Genomic DNA, 7,301 nt, shown 5'->3' with positions numbered 1-7,301 from the left:
TATTATATATACCCCGAGCTAACAGGTAGGTTGCTGTATTTTATACAGTGACCTTTGTAGGGTTTCTCCCTGTGACCAAAGGTTATTTGGGGAAACCGTTACAATGTATGAGAGGCGCTATAGCCATGCACAACTTTGTGTGCATGTCTATAGCCATGCACAGCTTTGTGTGTATGTGTATGTCCATGCACAGCTTTGTATGTACCGATATGTCCGCTTGAGTTAAGAGCGGCCCTCACGTCACACAGGTGTGACTTCTTTGTTTAACACTAGAATGTCTGAGAGGTCATTTTGACCGTTTTTTTTATTATTTAGAAGTTGATTATCTTTGCCCATGAAGCTTTCAGAAGGTTCCCCTTCCATGATCTGATGATTCCCATCATCTCAGAAAATCTTGACATCTGAAAATAATTCTAAATGTGAATTTAAGCACATGCAAATTTAGCTGATTTTTCTTCAGACCTTCTAGTGTTTTAAAGAGAGGCCAAATCCGCTTAGATCCCAGAGCGGTCCCCGTGTCGCCAAGGGCGCAGTGCCGAGTTGGAAGAGCTGCTGCATGTTGGGAGATCACATCATCCTGTTCGGCAGGAACTGGTGTACAATAATCCTGTCCTATAGTCTGAAGACGTCCTTGTACATCCTGCCCGCCAGCACGCCCACGTGGGACCCATGTGGTTTCAATGCAGGCTACTTGTGTGGGCGCGGGCTTGAACTGGGCAAATAATGTGGGTCTCATATGGTTTTCATATGGTGTAACTGGGCATCGGTTGGAAATGGGCAAGCCCTATTACACATGGTCTAAATATGGGCTAACTGGCATGGGTTGGAAGTGGGCATGCCCATGTAATTACACATGGTCTACATATGGGCTAACTGGCATGCCCATGTAGGTCCCACATTGCCGACTTGGGTCCCATATAGTTAGCCCACCTCAAAACCATATATGGGACCCACGTGGGGGCGTGCAGGCTGGGCTGGACCAGAGTCCTAGTCTAAGACGTCCTGCACATCCAGGAAGTGAGTCCTAGTCTGAAGACCACATCCGCCGGGAGCTGGAAGCCATGACCACCAACAGTACGCTCTCTCTGTGTGTGTGTGTGTGTGTGTGTGTGTGGGCGGGCGGGCCTGCGTACCGGTTCTCGTTCTAAAGGCCATGTCAGCGAGGTAACACAGGTCAGCCAGCGCATCCAAGAAGAACCATTGGTTCAAGTAATCCATCTGGAGGTCCTCGAAAGAAGCCCTGCGCACGCACACACACACACACACACACGCACAGAATTAAGATAGTACATGTTCAGTCCCATATTGTGCTGATCGTCAGATGGTCAGTGTGAGATATGCATGTGTTAAACACTGCTGTTGTGTTCTTTCAGAGATGTGCTGCCGATCGGAGCCACAGCGTGCCTGCGGCCTCCTGGCCAGCCCCACTTGGTGTGGCTATTGTTACGGCACACCCCTGGCCAGCCCCACTTGGTGTGACTATTGTTACGGCACACCCCTGACCAGCCCACTGAGCATTTGAGACGACTAAAGTAAGTATAAATAGGTTATAACTGGTGTACAGTTCCAACATATACTTTTTTCAAATTTCGGGCCTGATTTTCACAAGCCTGTGAGAGTGAGTGACCCCACTCCCACAGGCTTGTTAAAATCATAAAAACATGCTGGATACTTTCCTCTTATTAGTTCACCGAAAAGAAAATTACTTAAGTTATTTTCTATCAATTACACACCCCATGAAGCCTTCATGGACATTTTTTTTGTGTCAAATTCCTGAGCCAAAACATTTCTCTCTGCCGGTCATTGATAGAAAACAAGTCACTTTGGGGTGAACTACATGTTCTTGATTATAGGATACAGTAATACTGTGTGTGTGTGTGTGTGTGTGTGTGTGTGTGTTACCTGGCTATGATAAAGATCCAGTTATACATGACAGGGACGGTAATGAGAGCCAGCCAGTGATAGTACTGGTTTCCTGCTGGGTCGATCATTGCCACCTCCTTAGCACTGTGCACGTATACGCACGCACGCACGCACACACACACACACACACACACACACACACACACACACACACACACACACACACACACGCACACACACAGTTAGCCCATAAGCCACCCGAGTCATTACACCCTAGGCCTAGTCTATACAGTGACGTGCACAGACATTTTGAGGGGAAGGTGCTCAAGTGAAAAAAGGGTGCGGTGCAAGGAGACTTTTACCACTGAGATCGCCTTTTGACGCATTTTTTTAATATACATTGATTATGGTTTACAACTCTGTTCTGTACTCGCAGTTTTCAGAAGAATCTCTGACACTTCTTCCAGGCTGTGTTTTGGATCAAAAACCAGTTTGATTTGTGGCTTATTTCTATAAACTACATGAACGCCAATGAAAATGTATGTTTTGGGTGAATTAAATAACATTTGCGGGACACGTTACATAGCAATTATTCACTTCCTGATTCTCCGTTTCCGGGTGAAACGTCTTTCAATTCAATACCAGATGGCGGTCTTTAGCGGGGAATGAGTTTTAATAGTGTGTGAGATTTTAGATTTTGGAGCATACAGTAAATAATAGATTATAGAAGCTTTCAATCCAGAATTGGTCGATGTCACCATGGGCCTTAGCTTAGTGTACACTGTACAAAACAAAAATTAAATTAACAAACTGTTCAAAAGGGCACATTTCTGCCCAGAGGGCAAAAGGGCAGGTGATCTAGCACCACCTAGTGTCCTATAGCTGTGCACTGCATGCCCCTGACAACATGGATAATGAAATTCCTCTCACAGTTCCTCTGCTGCTTTCTTCTCCTTCTCCTCCTTGGCCTTCTTGGCCGTCTCCTCTTTCTCCTTCTTCTCCTGCTCCTCTTTCGCAAGCTGCATCTTCTCCTCCTTCTCCTTCTGCTTCCTCTCCTTCCTCTCCTGCTTCTCCTGCCTGTGCGTGTGTGAGAGAGAGAGGAGTAAATAATAACTAATAAATAACCTCTTTCTCCACCTGCTTCTCCTTCCTGAGAGAGAGAGAGCGAGAGAGAGAGAGAGAGAGCATGGTGGTGTTACGGTGAAATTTGTGACCTGCCGAAATTTGTGACCATCTTGTGTACTAAAAGGAAGGCACACTGATTTACAGCTCTGAGGGTAATTCATTTGAAGTAGGTACAACGTTTCGACCACAACAGGTCTTCGTCAGGTATGGGTACGCAAACAGAGTAGGCATGTTATATACATTGGCGAGTTAATTGACAATGAACAAGCCATTTTTCCAATGAAGATAATTAGACCCACATCTACAGAGTGAGGCTGAGTAGAGTAATGTCAAGCCAAGGACTCATAGAATATAACTCTTAGTGGCACTAATATAAGGCCAACTGTTAAGATAAAATACTTTTAAGGAAGTGGAGGGTAAGGTGGTACAGAGGGGCAGAAAATGTGATAATTGCAATTAGTTGCATTAATTGAAAGGTTGCTAAAGGAGCATTCAGTGATTTGGGTGATTTGGAAAACACCCCGGTCTGCCCCGGTAACAAGATGTGCACATGCACACGCTCTACAGTGGGGGGGGGGGGGGGACGTGACAGGCAAACGGCACACACACACCAAGGCCCCCCCGCACGATCATGATTGGCGGAAGGCCTATCTCTATCCTGATTGGATGAATTAACTGGGGACAGGGAGGAACTCCTTTTATGGTCAGCACACACTATAGTAGGCTAGAGAGGACAAAACAAAAGAATAAGTGATATTTGAATTAAGTGAAATCACTGAATATAACTTTAAATACAGCATCAGTGGCAGGGTGAATATAAGACAGGTGTTCACCTCATATAAGAACTTCATTAATTCATTACTGCTGCTGAATTAGTTACATTTTTGCTAGAAACAGACTTCACCAAATATGACCGACTGACTGTCGTAAACGATACAGAGACACCTCCCTGACAATATCGCAGAGACAGTTTGTTTATCTTTGGACCACAATTATTATATCAGACGATTTTAAGATGACTCCACGTTATTCTCCATAGAGAGAAACTTCTACGAACCCCTTAAACCTGAGCGAGTGAAGTCAGGACTTCGGCACTCTATTAATGAAGCGGGTTCAGAATGAACAAGACTGACTCACTCTTTCTTCTCTTTTTTCTCCTGCTTTTCTTTCTTGGTTATTCTCTTCTTTTTCTTCTCCTCCCCATTGGCCTCCGGCCCCTCCCCTTCCTTTTCCCCCTCCTCTGCTTTCTTCGCCTCCTCCCTGAAAAAGAAAAAAACAAACAACAAAACACCCATCTGTAAGTCTAGGTACCGTAGTGAAAAGTGATTTTCTTTTGTTAAAATAAGTGTTAAAAATAACTATATAGTGATAGTACTCATGCTATATAGTGTTTGTTCAGTATGGGTCTCCATGTCTCTCTATCTTTTTATTAAACAGAAAATGCATTTTCAGGTCAGGATACCAATTGTATACAATCAGGATAAGAAAATGCAGTCAGGATACAGATTACACACAAAGTGTAATTGTAATTGTAAGCAAATAAATGATCGAGCTGACACAAATTTTGAACTGGAACACTTTAAAATGTAAACTTATAAATATCTAATACTATCTCTCTCCTGATTGGCTGGAAATGTGTTACCTACCTAAAAAATAATTCTAACGAGCTGGAGAGACAGGGTTTGTTACTGAATATAATGATTTAACCTTTTGTGTGTGTGTGTGTGTGTGTGTGTGTGTGTGTGTGTGTGTGTGTGTGTGTGTGTGTGTGTGTGTGTGTGTGTGTGTGTGTGTGTGTGTGTGTGCGTGCATTACTCTTCTTCCTTGTTGTTGCTGTTGTTGACGTTAAACAGAGCTCCTGCTCGTTGTTTGTTCCTGAAACAAAATAAACACAACACACATAACTTCCTGTACACACATCACTTCCTGTATAGAGGGTATATGTGCATGCATAAGGTGATCGAGTGGCAAAGTGAGTTTAATGTAATTTAACATTGTTTAATGCAATCAGATAGGACTTTTCTGTTTGGATGTATGGGCTGTCAATCAGATAGGACTTTTCTGTTTGGATTTATGGGCTGTCAATCAGATAGGACTTTTCTGTTTGGATGTATGGGCTGTCAATCAGATAGGACTTTTCTGTTTGGATGTATGGGCTGTCAATCAGATAGGACTTTTCTGTTTGGATGTATGGGCTGTCAATCAGGTAGGACATTTCTGTTTGGATGTATGGGCTGTCAATCAGATAGGACTTTTTTGTTTGGATGTATGGGCTGTCAATCAGATAGGACTTTTCTGTTTGGATGTATGTGGGCTGTCAATCAGATAGGACTTTTCTGTTTGGATGTAGGCCTATGCAGGGCTGTCAAGGCCAGAAAGTAGTTTTTTGCCACTCAGTAGGCGTCTTTCGTAGCCAGATAACTATTCCACAATCTCCGAATGCTATACACCTCCCGAAATCCAAGTAATCTGTTTGTTATTTCCGTTCACAAAAAAATATTTTAAAATATCTTTAAATTTTATTTATTTTTATTTTCATTTCTGCCAAGCAGCATATATGAAAATAATATATATATGATTTCTATTTATATTAGGATACATTTGCATGACCGTAAAGAGGAAACGGAAGTGGGGAGGAGGCCTACTTCCGATTTATATTTTACTCATGATCAGAGCTTCCATTGCTCCAGACTGTATGACGGAAGCATTTGAACATTGCGAGAGGCAACAGTCTGGCCACGCAAGACACATCACTTCCTGTAGCAACCTGTCGACTACCTTTTTCCCCAAATGAAAACTAAATAAAAACTAGACTAAAATCTCAGGGAGGGAATAGTGACAAGTTATTTTATGTAAAAATCTGCTATTTTCGGTATCCGCCGGTCTACAAATCAACCACCACCAATTCACAGTCTGCCAAAATACGTTTTTTTTTTAGGGAATTTTGAATATAGGATTAAAATAAATAGCTGTGTTACATTAACACTTACTATCTTGTGAAACTATAAAGAGATTGTGCATTTTCTGTCAGAGATAGACATCCATATAGGAGATGTTAGCTTTATCTATTATCATAATGATCGGATCGGGAGCAACAACACGTGATCGGGACATCCTTAATATCAATATTATATCCATATCAGGTATTAGACTGGATATTGTCTGCATGTCATTTTGGATATAATGTGATATGGCATAAGTGTTCTATAAAAATATAAATATCGGATCAGAAAACATCTGTATATCGGCAGATACTCAAAATCAAATGATCGGATCGACTAAAACCCAGCTAAGACTAAACATATTTCAGATGACTATACAAAAAAACAAAACAAATGGAGTTTTATTCTAAAGATTCTATGTCTAAAACTAAATAAAAATGAACACCGCACCTGTACTTTGCCCCGCCCCCTTCTGGCCTCTCCCCCTCCATGTCCCGGAGAGCGATGGTGGGTGTGGCCACGTTGTGGGAGGAGCCAAACAAAGTCCTTATCACCGACATGGTAAGGACCGCCCCCCACTTCCTGTAGAGAGAGAGAGAGAGAGAGAGAGAGAGAAGTGTTTGACTCTACTCATGTTACTGTTTATACATTTCTCTAATAAACTATTCAATCAATCAATCAAAAAGGCAAAATCGTGTGACACCATTGGCTTCCACTGCTCTGTCATCTGATTGGACAAACAATCCTTAACGCTGCAAACCCCGCTGTGATTGGCCAGTATTGTCACTGTGATTGACAGTTCTCGTTTTTGTAATGTTGCCTAACCCTAAATATACCCCTAACCCCTAACCCTACCCATAACCCTATACCCCTAACCCTATACCCATAACCCTATATATACCCCTAACCCTTTCCTCAGTAAAATTACATGTCAAGTATGTCAACCCTAGAAAAAATATATGTAATTGGCCGTGGCAACCCATCTCAAAATATGTTATTTCGGGGACCCCCAAGAAGTAAAGATTTGAGTTAAAAACATCTGAAAGAATATATATTCAAAGATTCGCGCCACCTTTTCACGATTTTGCAAAAATAGCAGAGGTACAAGCTCGTAGCACGGCACTCGGTGCCGCGCTATGAGCTTATAGATCTGCTATTTTTCAATACCGAAAGGGGTTCCCGCCCAGAATGGGTTAAAGTCCGGAATTGTAAAAGTACAAAAGTATTGTTATCAAAATGTACCAAAAGTATAAAGTAAGTAGGCTACTCTTTATGCAGAATGTTCAATTCAAGTTTTCAAATGTATACAAATATTTTGAAAATAGCAAATCTACAAGCTCACAATGCGTTGCATTGCGACTAGGGGTGTAA

This window comes from Protomyctophum bolini, assembly GCF_963924005.1.
Source record: "Protomyctophum bolini genome assembly, chromosome: 20".
Lineage (NCBI taxonomy): Eukaryota > Metazoa > Chordata > Actinopteri > Myctophiformes > Myctophidae > Protomyctophum > Protomyctophum bolini.
This window is presented reverse-complemented; position numbering follows the sequence as displayed.